Below are 14212 nucleotides of genomic sequence, written 5' to 3'. Positions count from 1 at the left end.
TTCCTCTTCCCAGCACAAGCAGTGGAAAAGCCATATGGACACTAGTAATATAAACATTAGCACAAAAAACCTGCATCACTGTTAATCAGTCTGAGTATGAAAAGGTGAAAGTCCTGTCAAGTCTGGAGCCAGGCATCAGTCTTGCCCAGTTTTAATCATGATTCATATTTGTTTGCAATTATATAGGTTATTAGCACATTATATTTTTGCCATAGCAAAACAGAAACCCAGAGGCATTCTGTCTTCTGAAGCTTTTAAAATAAAAATTTCACAAACTCTCAAGAAGTTGGCAGCAAACAAAAGAGAGAAGCACAAAGAAGACAGATTTCACTCATTGTTGCTGTTACCTTTACAAATCAAACCAACAAAATAAAATCAGCTGGGGTCATCACCTCGTGCATCCACTGTGCACAACTGCACTGAGGGGTTAACTATACTTTCAGATTGTTCCTGTCTCCACGTTCTTGCAGATGAGAGTCCAGCTCAGGAACAGAGAAGCTGCCTGGGACTATGTTATTACATTTTCATAGAGTGCCCTTCATCCTCTAGTCTCCCTAAAACCTGCTTTGTGTTAGCATTTTCAAAAAGGAAGAATAATAAACATAATAAATTTCTAACTATGAGGTCTTCCACGTAGCTACAGAACTTCCTTGATGTTTCTTGCCAGTTGTTCAAAAGCTCGATTCTGGTGGAAAAATGACACCTTTTTTAGCTAGAACTTAATTTTCTTGAGAAAAAGAATTCATGCACTATTCACCTAATGTCACTAGAGAGGAACAGAAAATAAAACAGCAAAATATGGCAAAATGTCTCCATACACTTTACATTGTTAATATATACAGTAAAAACAATGACTAGCCTGTAGGTTCCTTCCTTCCTCATCTGAACTTGCCATATCAAACACAGCCTCACAAAGACAACCTGGAACTGAGCAATCCACCATACTACTTAGCTTAGCTGTTACCTAGCAAGCCATATTCTGAAAAAGACTTGGAAAAGAGAATTGATTTCTTAGTTCACAATCATCCTATTTCACTAATACTAATTTAGTTGTTACATTCCATGAAGCAGGAAACAATCAGTGTAATGCTGAGGGGACCCTCAGAGTAACACAGAATGAAAAAAGCAATGTGATAATGGCTGTATTTTCAGAATGAGTGACAACCCACTAGCGGCTGCGTGTTCAATTTCAGTGAAAAACCAGGTCAGAAGCATTTTGAATGTTCCCTAGAGGTAGTAATACTTAGTATTTCTTTAATAGAATAAATCAGGTTAAACTTTCAACAACTTTGATAGGAAACTGTCTGTTCAGACACTACAGCAAACAGCTTGCAGATTTAGCTTCCTGTCTGTAGATACTCAGGAGAATCTCTGCCTTCTCTCTCATTACACCAGTGGCACACAGCTCACACACAACTTCTGCCTCCCATGAAATGAGGATGGGGCCATAGGGATGAGAGGCTGCCATGCTTTTATTGTAGTGGTGGCTTGTTTCAGAATCCTGAGCTGCTTTGCAGAAATGCTGACTTTTATTCTCCCTTTTATTTCATCTCAAGGGACCTGTGTTCAAGAGCTTGAGCCCACTGCACAACAGTATCTACAACTGGTATTTTCCTACAGTTGCAGTACTAACTACCAGTGAACTGTTTTCTGGACAACCTGGTTAAAAATTTCCATACTGCCTGGCTCTCTCTTCCTTTGAGCATCATCCTTACTTTTGGTTACATCATTTGTGACGCCTTTATGCTTCTCTGCAGAGCCCCATAGCTATCCTCAGATAGGCTGTTAGAGAAGAAGGCCTATTCAAGCTTCTCAGACATTTCTGAACATTTGTGTGTTTGTGTTTATACAGAGGTTCTGCCTGGTTCCTTTTTTATCTCTGCAACTTTTCCCAGCCTTCTATCTTTAAATGCTTGCAGTTTATTCTGTAATCTGCTTTATTACTTGTGTCTCCAACCCCTCTATTTGGTATCTAGGATACTAAATACATGTGAAACAGTAACCCCAAATAAGCTGCTGATGAGGGAAATCAGGGCCCTAGTGTAAGCAATCAATGGAGAGAGTGAAGAAGAAAAACAGCTGTTCCTGCAGGAAGGACCAGAGTAGTTTCTGAGACACACAGACTGGGCACAGCAGCCTCTGATGCATACCAGTGGCTTGGTGCAAAGCTGAAGAAAATATCATTCCCTAGTTTCGAAGAATGAACATTTTGCTCTAGTTAGTTCAATCACCATGATATGTAGCACTGTTCTGGGAGCTATATACCTCTTCTAGCAACAAGCAAGCTTTGAGTGACCTACCCACTGTGGTTCTGCTAGCCTACCTACCCCTAGCCAAACTAGGGTTCTATCTAAGCCCTCGCACTCTTAGCTAAATGGCAGGCTAAGCCCTTTGTTTCAGCTTCAGAGAGGGTAAGTTTAGTACAGCGCAGCTAGCCTAGTCCTACAGAAGGAAACATGAGCTGAAGTTCTCAGTTCTCACTGGATTACAAGTATTCCCGGAGAGGGTGACTACCCTGGACTTTGCAGTTGTTCTCATCTAGCCTATATTCTTCCTGCAGCTCTAGCTGTTGCCTTCCATCATGAATATTATCAACAATCCTCATGCATGCTCTGCATAAATATTTACAGAAACAGGGAAAGACAGAAAAATGCTACCTACAGTTATCACAGACACATGTAACAACAACAGTACCCAGAGGAGATGGAGAGAGTCTCTTGCAGAAGTTAAAATTACCGTGGGGCAACTGTGAGAGTGCTCTTAAAACTGTGAAAAAGAAGGCAGAATTCAGTACACAAACACCTTCATGTAAGTCCACTCAGCAAACTAGTTCAGTCAATATATCAAGAACTCAATTTTTAAATTTATTTGTAAATCTACATGTAACCTTGCTTTATATACTGTACTAAAAACTCAACTTGAACTGTACAGTAGACCAGAACTTCTGTCTCAACTATAGATATACACTACAGTGTTGACATAATTTTATTTATTTTGATAATCCCATTATATTCAATTCCTACACTGTCACGTTCCAATGTGCTGTAGGGTCTTTTTTTATTGACTATGGCTATTCACCCTATAAAATTTCTGGTAGGATAACTGGAGTTTTTGGCAGGTGCTAAAGCGTGGGAGCCAGTTTGGAACTGTACGGTAAGTGCATTAGCTGAATATTTGTGCTCGAGGATCAGCAATAAAATCACTGACATTAATAATGGAAATGTCATCTTTAAGTTTCAGAGCTAAATATCCAAGAGATGAATTGGGTAGTTCACCCCTATGCAAACTTTTCTTTCAGCCTGTGAAAACATAGAGATCACTGTGTTAGTGATACTTAAGTCATGTTTTCAGGGTTTTCACAGCAAAACAGAAGGTCAGAAACATAATTTTTTTAAAGCATTCTAGACCATGATTTGTCCATATAGTCTGTTACAGCACCATCACAAATTACTGTGGGCCATGGGTAATACGGGTTCACCAAGACTACACTACCTGCTAATAGGTCTGCATTAATGAAAAACGGATTGGGTCCTCATTTACTGAGATCTTAACAGCAGATAAACCAGTTTGAATTAATTAGCCACTAGGGAATGAGGAAGATTTGATTCTATAAGTCTCAGTGATTTTCTTTTGGGAACTTTCACCTCTACTGATTGACTTCACTATGCAGCTGATTCACAAGTCTCAACTATGTCTTTCTGAACTAAGGAGCTTTTCTGCAAGACTGAAGAAAAATGTAAAGAATGTCCTGGCCCTTTATTACAGGCCAAGCTTAAACAACAGAGCATCTTTGAGCCAAAGCCTAAAGCAAAGAAGAGCCATTTTAGCCAAGTTTTTTTTTTCCCAGCCACATTTTCAAGGATCTTCCTCTTCCAACTCTATGAAACTCAGCCTTTGCTCCCTTCTGTTTAGTCTTTTTAATCCCAGGAGGAATAAATTCCCTGCACAGCTGAACCCAGACTGTTACCTAGGAACCACTACATGCAGGGTAGGCAGCTGTGTTTCTTCTTGCTGAGAAAGTTTTTTCCCTGCCAGTTCTTGAGAAAGATGAAAGCATCCCAGCATGCCCACCCCCTCTTTCCTGGTCTTTGGCACTGGCACTCACCTGTGGAATTTGTCCTTGGCTCACAGGATGCAGCACTGTGAAGGCTGTTCTGGAATCCATTCAGTTGCCTTTCAGTGGAGGTCACCCTAACAGGTAAAAGCATCAAATTAGAGAAAGATAAGAAGGGATATACCAAGGAATAATAAAAATATCAAACAAAAAATTGAAAATTCTCCTATTTTACATCATCTCACTGGGATTGTAGCTATGAAGCTGTGCCTGAATACAGTATGAAAAAGGCAGTGACAGCAACTGACTCCAAAAAGGCACAGCAAGACAGATGAACACTCAAGCCACCAGCGAGACTTCGATGTGCCTTGGAAGCTGATTCTGGAGGCTAAAGGAGATAGTAAATTGTATTGGACCACCAAAGCACAACTCAACTAGTAATGCTGTGATCACCTTATTCCAGCGATTTGAAGTAAAATGATTAAGCAACCTTAGAACAGAACGCACATGCTGTCAAAAACATGCTACATTCAAAAGTTAAGTCCTTGCATCTTGTCTCAGCAGAGACAAGATTATTTAGGCAAGATTTCTCACTTATCTTGGAAACTGAGACCCACGGGATGCATTCAATCTCCAGTAGTCCAGTGCCAGCCCTCAAGCAGATACATTATGCAAATCCTCCTATATTTATCTCAGCATTTGAGTTACAGCAAAACTATATTCTGTGGAGTACAACTGCACTTCCTTTAACTGTTATAAAGATTCATTACCAAACTAAGACCATGCCCTCCTACAGAAAAAAATGGGTCTACTCACAAGGTGAGGTGAAGATATACAGCTGCAATAATCTATTTTATCCTTAAAATCTACATAATTGATCCATCTATTCCTGGTTTGTCCTCTCCTCCCTTATCCCTCCTTGCCTTTTTTCCTTCCTGCCCAACTCTATTCTGATCACTCCAGACTTCTGCGCATACACTCCTGTCTCTCTGCCAGAGTCCTTCTCCTTCACTTATTCAGCTCCGCAGTGTTACACAGTTGCTGTGACCTCTTCCCTAGAAGAGCACTGTAATCTCCAATCCCCATGTGATGCCCTGATGACTAACAGACCCAGGCACATGTGTGCAGTTTCTATAGCTTTGTCTGAAACGTTTTGTTTTCAGATTTCAAAGTCAGCAAATTGCCAGTTATCCAGGTGCTCCTGGCAACTAAAAGGCCAGTGAGGGACTCCTGTATTTCATCACAGTTGGATTTTAGTGAAATAAATTGGAGTCCGTACAGGAAGGGAGAGGGATGCAGATGTGACATTTGCAAAACACAACCCCTTACTTCTGTTAGCCATAATTTGAAATGCTATTGTCAAATGATGTGCCTGTTTCTATGTTTAATGTCTCTTGGAGAGAATTTTGGATCTGTACTTATGGTTCTTTTACTGCTGAGACTGCACTGTCCTTCTGGGAGTGGAGAATCCAGATAGATCTTTCTTACATAGAGATTCCATGCTCATAATTAGCTTGTCGACTTTGTTAACACAGCACAACTGACAGCCAAATTCAGCTCACCCTTCTGTAGATAGAAGGCAAGACTAGTGGTTGAAAATATCATCAAGAATGCCAGCAAGTACAACAACAAAAAACACACACAAAAAAACAGGGAACAGCCACGTTTCTGCCTTAAAGTGTGGTTTATGTTTAGAGAATCTCTTTCTATCTACAGACTTGCCCTTCTTCTTTTCTGCCTACCCAGAGTGTACCTTGATTCTTGCAGTTTCAACCCTCACCTCCACACAGCTCGTTCTCAGATCTGCTTCTGGGTCATTGATCTTCCACCATGCTAAGCTCACCCCTCAAGCTCTCTCTGCTGTCCCAGTGGAAGCTCCAGTGCCAGAACATATTCATTGTTTAAACTAAGTTAATACCTTTCCACTTTCTTCCTCCTTGGGTTGGCTGAAACCCTACTGCCTTTCTCAGTTTCCTGCTTTTAATGTCTGTGTTGGTTTTGCTCCCACTTCTCCAATACAAGCCACTGTTACGTTCTCCATTTCTTCTTCTTCAATACTAACAGAAACGCTGTCCCCACTCTCCCATCCACTTAACTATCTTTCATGTCCCTTTTCTGTCTCTCATACAGCTAACCCCTCCTTCATTTAGGCACTAAACCAGCCTTAAGCTGCCCATCCTTGGAATGCAAATTTGGAGGATGCTCTTGTTCCACAGGTGACAAAGAAATAATTTCTTGCCTAAATGTTGAACACCTTTAACAACCTAACCCTGAGATGCTATGAACGCATCTAATAGTCCAGGGTGGTCAGAACTGACACTAACAAATTCACATCACAAAAAGTCCAGGCTTGACAAGAGGATAGCAACAGATATGAAGACCCAGAGCCAGGGAGGCTTGTTCCTCTTTGTTGCTCTTGGACAGCATATCTCCGCATGTGTATCTGTGTGTATGATCTGAGGCTAGCCAAGGGCTAAGAGCTACAGGCCTAGTGAGCCCAGCTGTGTCAGGGTGTTAAATCAAGGCATGTCTCTCAGATGCACTGCTTTTGCTGCCAAAAATGTCCAAGGGTCAGGCAGCCTGATTAACCCAGATGCTCAGGAGCTAAAAAAACAAGTGTGCCGCAGTACAGCAGTAGCAAAAAAGTGCAAGGGGTTCCAGTAACAGTTACATGCTTGCTCTCCTCCTGCCTGTCCTCTTTTCAGTGGGCACTCAGTTTGTATGTGTAATGTACATGGCTCACTTCAGACACTTCACGCGTACCTATGAATAAGCACACATGGGCAAGACAGGGTACAAACCAGAACCATAGTGTTTTAAAGGGCTTGCTTTATGGCCATCATTCTAATTTTGGCACATTTGCCAGGCTTGGCCAGCCTGTCCTACAACAGCTGGCTACCGCTGCATCCAATTGCAGTCAGGACTCCACCCTGTCATGGGATGCATTTCCTGAACCCTGGAGAAATGCATCACCTCTACCCTATTTCTGTACTAGTTACAATAGAGCAGAACTTTGGCTCTTCTGCTGCTGGCACCATACAAAGCAAATATACAAAAGAAGAACAAGGTAGAAAGATTTTGTGCTGTGGTGTTGGGACTTAAAGGGAATATTTGTTTTGAAAGGCTTCCTGAATAGAGTTGTTGGGAATGACATTTACAGAGAAGTTCAGTACAAGAAATTATGCCATGTTGATCAACATCCCCAATAGTTTGCGGTGTTCAGTCCATTGCTGCTAAACTTGGCGATCTTCTTGGGCTCTCTCTCCTCCTGATAACACCTTGAACTATATGCCCCTTTTCTCTACCTGGCATTTCCTCTTTATATACAGTGGTCTAACAGCTGAACTTTTCTGAGATATTTTCTTTGACTGACAGTTGTGTTCACAGGCTGTTCAAGGCCTTGCTCTACTTGATGCTGTCATAGTTAGAAAGCAAGTTTCTGAAGTTACTATAGGAATGATAGTGCATAAATTTGTATTTATTATGACTTACTCATTCCTAAAAGCAGAAAGATTTTCTGTCTACCACCTGTACCAGTTCACTCTGGGTTCTGACAGTTGAGCTAATATATTTTTCTACTTTGCATGCTGTCATCTGTAACGGGAAGATTCAATACACCAAATGCTGCTTCTAGGGACATCTGCTTCATTCCACAGCTTACAAATACTTTATCTGTGTTCTCTGTCTCAAAATGTTGCTCTGAGCTATCAGCAGGTCTCATCATGCTTCACAGACCTGCCAATAGTAGTAGCAACATGAGGAGTGGAAAGGACCCAGTCTGACTCTTGGAAAGAAAGAAGAGCTTGTTATGTCAGCTGTTCAAAAACTATCTTTCTACTTGTGATATGAGCCCATTTAATCAAAACTAGAGAGCCCCATGAGACCATTTTATGGGGCTACATTTCAGCGTAGAGCTACATATTAAACCATTTCTCCCAGTTAGTCTTTTTCTACACCTTAATATGGGCCCCAGTTTTTCACTCTGTTAGCTTAAGGAAGGAGTCTGCTTTGGACACAATCCATTATAAAGTCAACCTACCACCTTTTACAAGTTGAGAGACTGAGAAAACAAGAGAGGCCAGGAACTGAAAAGACAAGACTGAATTGTCTGGCTGTTCGATTACTTTTTTCCTTTATGTTTTAACCAGTGAAGTGCCAAAGTTACTAGAGAGTTCTTGAGTTAGTCAGTAATGCTCATCTTTAGCATCTCATTCTGTTTGTAGCTGAGTTTTCTACTTCTTATTCTTTCCTTCCTCTTCTGGAAGCCACGTGTGCTGGTTGGGAGAGAACTGATAATGCATGCAAGGAAGAGATAGGTCAAAGAGAAAAAGTTTATTTTAGTTTGTCTTTACAGTCCAGTCTCTGGAGAAATTCTACAAACAACTTAAAAAAGGGTCTTTATTAAGATGTTAAACAAAAGCCAGGCGGTGCAAGAGCAGACAGAGAAATAAGGTCTGGCTTACTGAAATACATGGGAAAAAAAAAAAAAGGACACAAGAACTTTAACAACAGAATGGGATTAGTTTCAGTGAGTCTTGTGGAAATAATATATATTATTGAGATGATCTTTGAGGAAAGAGATCAGGAAAACAGCCAACAAATATTAGGGAGTGAGAGTGGGCAGCAAATAAGAAATGACCTGGCAGAGAAATGAAGCAGCCAAAAAGCCAAAATTAGATTAGACGTTACGGAAAGGGATATTTGCCATGTCATAACCTAAGGATATGGTAGTCCACACTGGAAAAATACAATTCTGGGTGCCACAATGCAAGCACTTTGACAAACTGAAGAAAATACAGTAAATTCAAGACAATTAAGGACTTGGCAGGTGGAACTACTATCTGAGGTTAACAAAACCTCAACAAGTCTAAGTAACATTAGGAAACTCCAAAAAGTAGAAAGATATTCAAAAGATGGAAAGTATTGCAAGGGAAAGTGTGTAGGGTGGTTCAGGAAGGAGGAACAAGGTACAACAGGATGAAACAAAGGAAAAATTCAGACTGCACATCAGGAGAAACTTTCTGACAATAAGGTTGTCTAGATTCTTAAAGTCTTCTATAGCACATGGTGGGGTTTCTGCCACTGGAGTTTTTTGAAAGCAGACTACACACAGTGTCCAAGAATACTTTGTACAGAATATCCAGGGACTGTAAAGAACAGGCTGGGGCATGCAAGTCATCTTTTTCTTCTCTAATCTATATTCCTTTGACACAGAGACTTCTCTCCATTCACTCTCCTCTGTCAATGCATCTCTGGTCTTTTCCTGACAACAATGAATGTATTAAATTAGACTGAGACAGAGCAGTTTTTAAATGATCAGCTCTCAGTATGTTGGGCACTGCTGTCTTCCATGTAAGTGAAAAAATGTTACTGCAAGATCCCATGAATGGCAAGAATGGGTTTGGAGCCTCATGCTGGAGACTGAACGGCAACTTGGAAAGTATTTCCGGAGTGGCTCCTTGGAGCCTTCAATACTTGGATTAGTTTTCTGAAATTCTGAAGGAATCTTTTGCTTTTTTTCCCCCTTCTGTGCATTTTTGGTGCTGAACTTTTTCCGGTTTTCCCACACTCCTGCCCGTCACAGAGCAGAAACCACAAAAATGCAGCAAAGTCAAGTCCGTCCAAGGAGCTGCAACTCCATCTCACAAGGATAAACATTTCCTCTGCCAAGAAGTGAGCACAGCACACCGGCATCTTCAAATACACATCCCTGCTGCCTGGCAGAGAAACCCACTGACATAGCCTGTCACCTGTACTAACATGAGCTGCCCAACATAAAAGAAATCAGATAGCAAACCCACCAGCATATACCTGCCAGACCTGATGCTCACATCTGCATTTGCTGAGTTCACAAAGTCTACTAAGATCTTGTTTTCTTTTTAAATAGTTTTAGGGGATTAATTCAGTATGCTGTCTCTTAAGATAGCAAGAGTACAGGCAGTAAATACACAAACATCCCCAAAGCAGTTCTGTCCAAGCTCCTTAAATATGCCTTGCAGTTCCAGATTTGATACACACACACTGACAGTGCCGTAGCATCTTCATAAGGTGTCTTTCATGTCTCTTTAGACAGGAAGGGAACACAGAATCAGGAAACCTCACAGGAACCTGCTCTGATAGCTTTACAACACTTCTGGCTGTAGAGTAGGCATAAGGGAGGAAGTTACGAATGCAATTTTTGCCCTTCAGTATTCAAGGATGAAACACGTCTGAGGATATATGAGGAAAAAATCTGATTAAGATTTAGTCTAAAGCAGTTCTGTCATTTAAGAGAAGATAAACAGAGAGCTGAGATAGCTATCAAGAGAGGTAAAGGATATGAAGAAAACCCAGAAGTCTTGTTCACGTTCTCTCATAATACACAAATGAGAAGACACACTAAGAAAGGGAAAGGAAGGAAACTTAAAATCAGTAAGTAACATTTCATGGTGAATTTTTTTTTGTTTTTAAACATAACACACCCCAAATCCATCTACCTTAGAATGGCAAGCATTAACTAACTAAAAGCTTAGTAAAAGTTAAAAGAAGGACTTCCACAGATAATGAGGAAAGCTATCATTACATTAGGCACAATATAAACACTTTAAATGAAATAAACACTTGTGCTTGAAGGCATAAGTCAATCATTGTGTCTTAAATTTATGGGGAAACTTGGCTGAAGGGCAGAACAGCTTGTTAAGGATATTGGTGGGAGGGGTTTTTGGCAGCCTCTTCTGACCCACCAGATTCTAGCCCCCATTAAAGATTAAACCTGGAGGGCGTGACTCAAGTGCCTAAACATAGATGTCTAGTACCATACTTGGTACATCTGCATGGGACTGGCAGGTACAACGCAAGATCTACAGAAGACTTGTGCTCATCTGGAGCAGCAGCTGGAGGTTAGGTGGAATACCCCTGGGCATCTAAAATGTCACTAGCAACCTGTATTTAGGTAATTCAATCCCACCCTGAATCAGATACTTCTCTGATTCAATCTGGCAGTTCCTACGTCCTTATGCTGTATGATGTTATGGTCTTACCTACCTTACCGTTGTGAAACACAGAGCACACCTATTACACACAGCTCAGGTTATTCTGAGATTTATCTTGGACAGCATAGCCAGAAAGATCTATGTCAGAGTCACATGTAGACAGGTTGTTCTCTAATATTGCTTCTTGGGGGAACCAGTGCCAACTCCCTGTTGTGATGGGAAGAGACAAAACTTACTTGGAAATCCTCTGGGCTGCAGCCTTTCTGACCGCTGCCTGCCTGTGGTTTGCTGGAGGCTTTGGAATCAGCTGAGAAGACATATTCTGGGATGGCATCACTTTGTGCAAACTGGCTGCCTTCTGGATACTAGAAGTGGCACTTGATGTCTTGTGGGCATCAGAGCCAGCTAGCATAGATATATGGCTGGGGCTGGATTGCGAGCAGTTGGCGAAGAGAGTCTGGTAAAAGAAAAGAAAACAAAAATACCATTGTAATTGGTGATTACCTCTCTGAATATTGCTGAGACAGCTGATGCAGGTGGGTGACATTTTTGTGAGGGATAATATCTGCGTGGTGAAGGCAACCCCTCGGCTCCAGGGACAGTCCCACACATAAAAAGAAGAGTTAGGTGGTCAAGTCAGTGAAGTGGTTTTTAGAGCTGAGTTTTATAAGCTGGGAACCTTAGACTAGCTTCTAGGGAGGCAGACAAGCTCGTTACTGCTACAGAATGATACTATTCTGGATTAAAAAACAAGAGATCCTATCCTCAATCTAATCTTGCAGTGGGCTCTCATCCACAAAGCAGTAAAGCTTTTATTGCTGACTGACTTTCTGCATTTATCTTGCTAAATTATTCTTTGTGTAGGAGGTGGGATTGAGATACAGTTCTAGGAAAGAAAAAAAGTTCTCCAGTCTAACCCTGTAGGTGCTTGGAATAACAGAAAAGCTCTAGGGTAGCTTCTCTGACAAAGGGACTTCAGGTCAGCAGCTGACAAAAAGGAAATCCCCAGTAATACCAGGGAACAGAAAATATTTCTGTTCCTGTAGCAGGTGGGAGAGTAAGTATGTTGGAGATTTGTCACAGGGAACAAAGGAATCTGCATGTTATGAAACACCGAAGAACTGAGCAGTGGACTGGCAAAGCAGGGAGTGGGGAAAACTACGGGAGCTCTGCAAAGTGCTCTTTTCAGAAAGGAGCAACCTGCTGGGAGTTCTGCCTTGTCTTTCCTCGAAGTCAGATTCCCAGGGCAAAGAGGCAACCATAACCATGTAGTTTGGCAGCTAGAGGTCAGTGATAAGAGATGAGGGGAATAGCTGAGCACTCGCCAGCCACCTCAGCATGACCCTGGGAGCAGTGCCCTTCACTGTGTTTGTCCTCAGTTTTTTCTCTGGTGAAAAACACACAAAGCCACAGCAAGTGGGCTCTAGAGAAAACCACAGTCTGAGGGCTGGCTGAGTCTCAGCACACAGACAGGAAAAGCCCCTCTCCCCCGCAATTCTCTGGCAAATGGCAGGGCAGTGGTGTGTGGGAAGGCGTTTCTGACAGGCAGAGCTCTAGGGAGAAAAGGAAGTGCGGGAGCCAAAACAGGCCTGTTTCCTAACTAGAGCTCACTGACAAGATGCCCTTGAGCTCCCAGTCCTTCTTAATCTCTCCCTTCCCTGAAGCTCCACCTCAATCACAGCTTTCAGATTTTGAGTAAGTAGCTGGTATAAGTGCAGAAGTCTGGAAAATAGCAGTCACACTCCACCTCCCCCCAGCAAAACAAACTACAATGGATCTTGGTTTAGCCTCTTCCACCTTAGACTCTGACACATCATGGGGTTGAGACGGAGATCCTCAAGTCACTGCACTCCCTTCTTATTCAGGGGTGACATTTCATTGTGCTCTGTTTGATATTATGCATATTTCCTGTAAGTTCTTTTTCTTGCTATTAAAATCACTAAGATCCTGGAGTCCTCAAAGCATAGTCTTAAACTCTTCCCTGTGTTAACATGCGTTGGCAAGGAGGTCCATGACTCTGAAGAAACAGCAAGTATGGATGCTGTAACAAAGTCTGATCAGCAAAAGCTGGGCTGAGACCTGCCTAAAGAGAGGTCACAGATGTTTTTCTTGGGGGTAATGGACTTCCAAAAAGGCCTTTGTCTCCATGCTGTGCTGAGATTCTGGCCGCCTTCCAGGCAAAGATGGGGACACTGGAAGCTGACAGGGACCAAGGCTTCTGGATTCAGCTACAAAGTATACTGCCCGGCTGTGAACTCCATGGGGACAGGACAGGAAACCAGGAGAAGCTACTGTGCAAATAAAAAGGGCAGCTGGGTAGAGCAGAGCCTGATCACACAAAGGAAAGGCTGGGAAGAGATTTCTGCACATCCAAAAAGTAGGAGACAGACTACATCACTCAGGATTCTGAAGGCTCAGGGTTTAGGGAGAGCAGAAGCCTAGAGAAACCCTGACAGAGGCAGTCCTGAGGCAGGTAGCACCCTACAGCTATTGCTGCTGCAAGTAAAAAACTTTGAACCACACTTCCCTGGCTGGCAGATTTAACGTGATGTTGAGGAGACATCTGCTTCCCTGACAAGTTCTTAGGGCTGCAAATCTGAAAAATACTTAGAACACTATCAGACTTTTTAGCTAAAAATCACGTTAAGCATTAGTGAGTTAATTAGTGAGTTAATTCTCTTATCTAATTCTCTGGGGAGGTAGAACAGCATTAACCCTGTATTGCACATGAAGAATGTTAGCACTGACACAGATTTTCCCTAAGCCACAGACTGAAGCAATATGAAAAGCTAGGTTGAGAGCTCAGTGAAGACCCTGACTCCCAATCCCATATTTGACTCATTAGATCACACCTCTCCTTGCTTCCACATCTACATATGAACACCATACACACAGCGTTATCTGTACAAAAATAGTAGTTTTTAATTAAAAAATCTCAACATGTACAGCTTGTCAGTAAAGACAATGCACATCTAAGAGTATTAAGCCAGTAGCAGCTGAGCTCAGGCTGCTCATGATTAAAAGTAGGGAGGTACTGTGTTACTTTGAAGAAAAGCAGATACATTAATGATCTTCAAAAACAGAAAGAATGTTCCTGGCACTTACCATCCCTGTATCTAACACCCATTCCTAGCACAGTAATGGAACAAATGTTGCAAGCAAAAACATGTTCATTCTGTGACCAGAG

This window comes from Cariama cristata, unplaced genomic scaffold (assembly GCF_000690535.1).
Source record: "Cariama cristata isolate BGI_N322 unplaced genomic scaffold, ASM69053v1 scaffold23108, whole genome shotgun sequence".
Taxonomy (NCBI): domain Eukaryota; kingdom Metazoa; phylum Chordata; class Aves; order Cariamiformes; family Cariamidae; genus Cariama; species Cariama cristata.
This window is presented reverse-complemented; position numbering follows the sequence as displayed.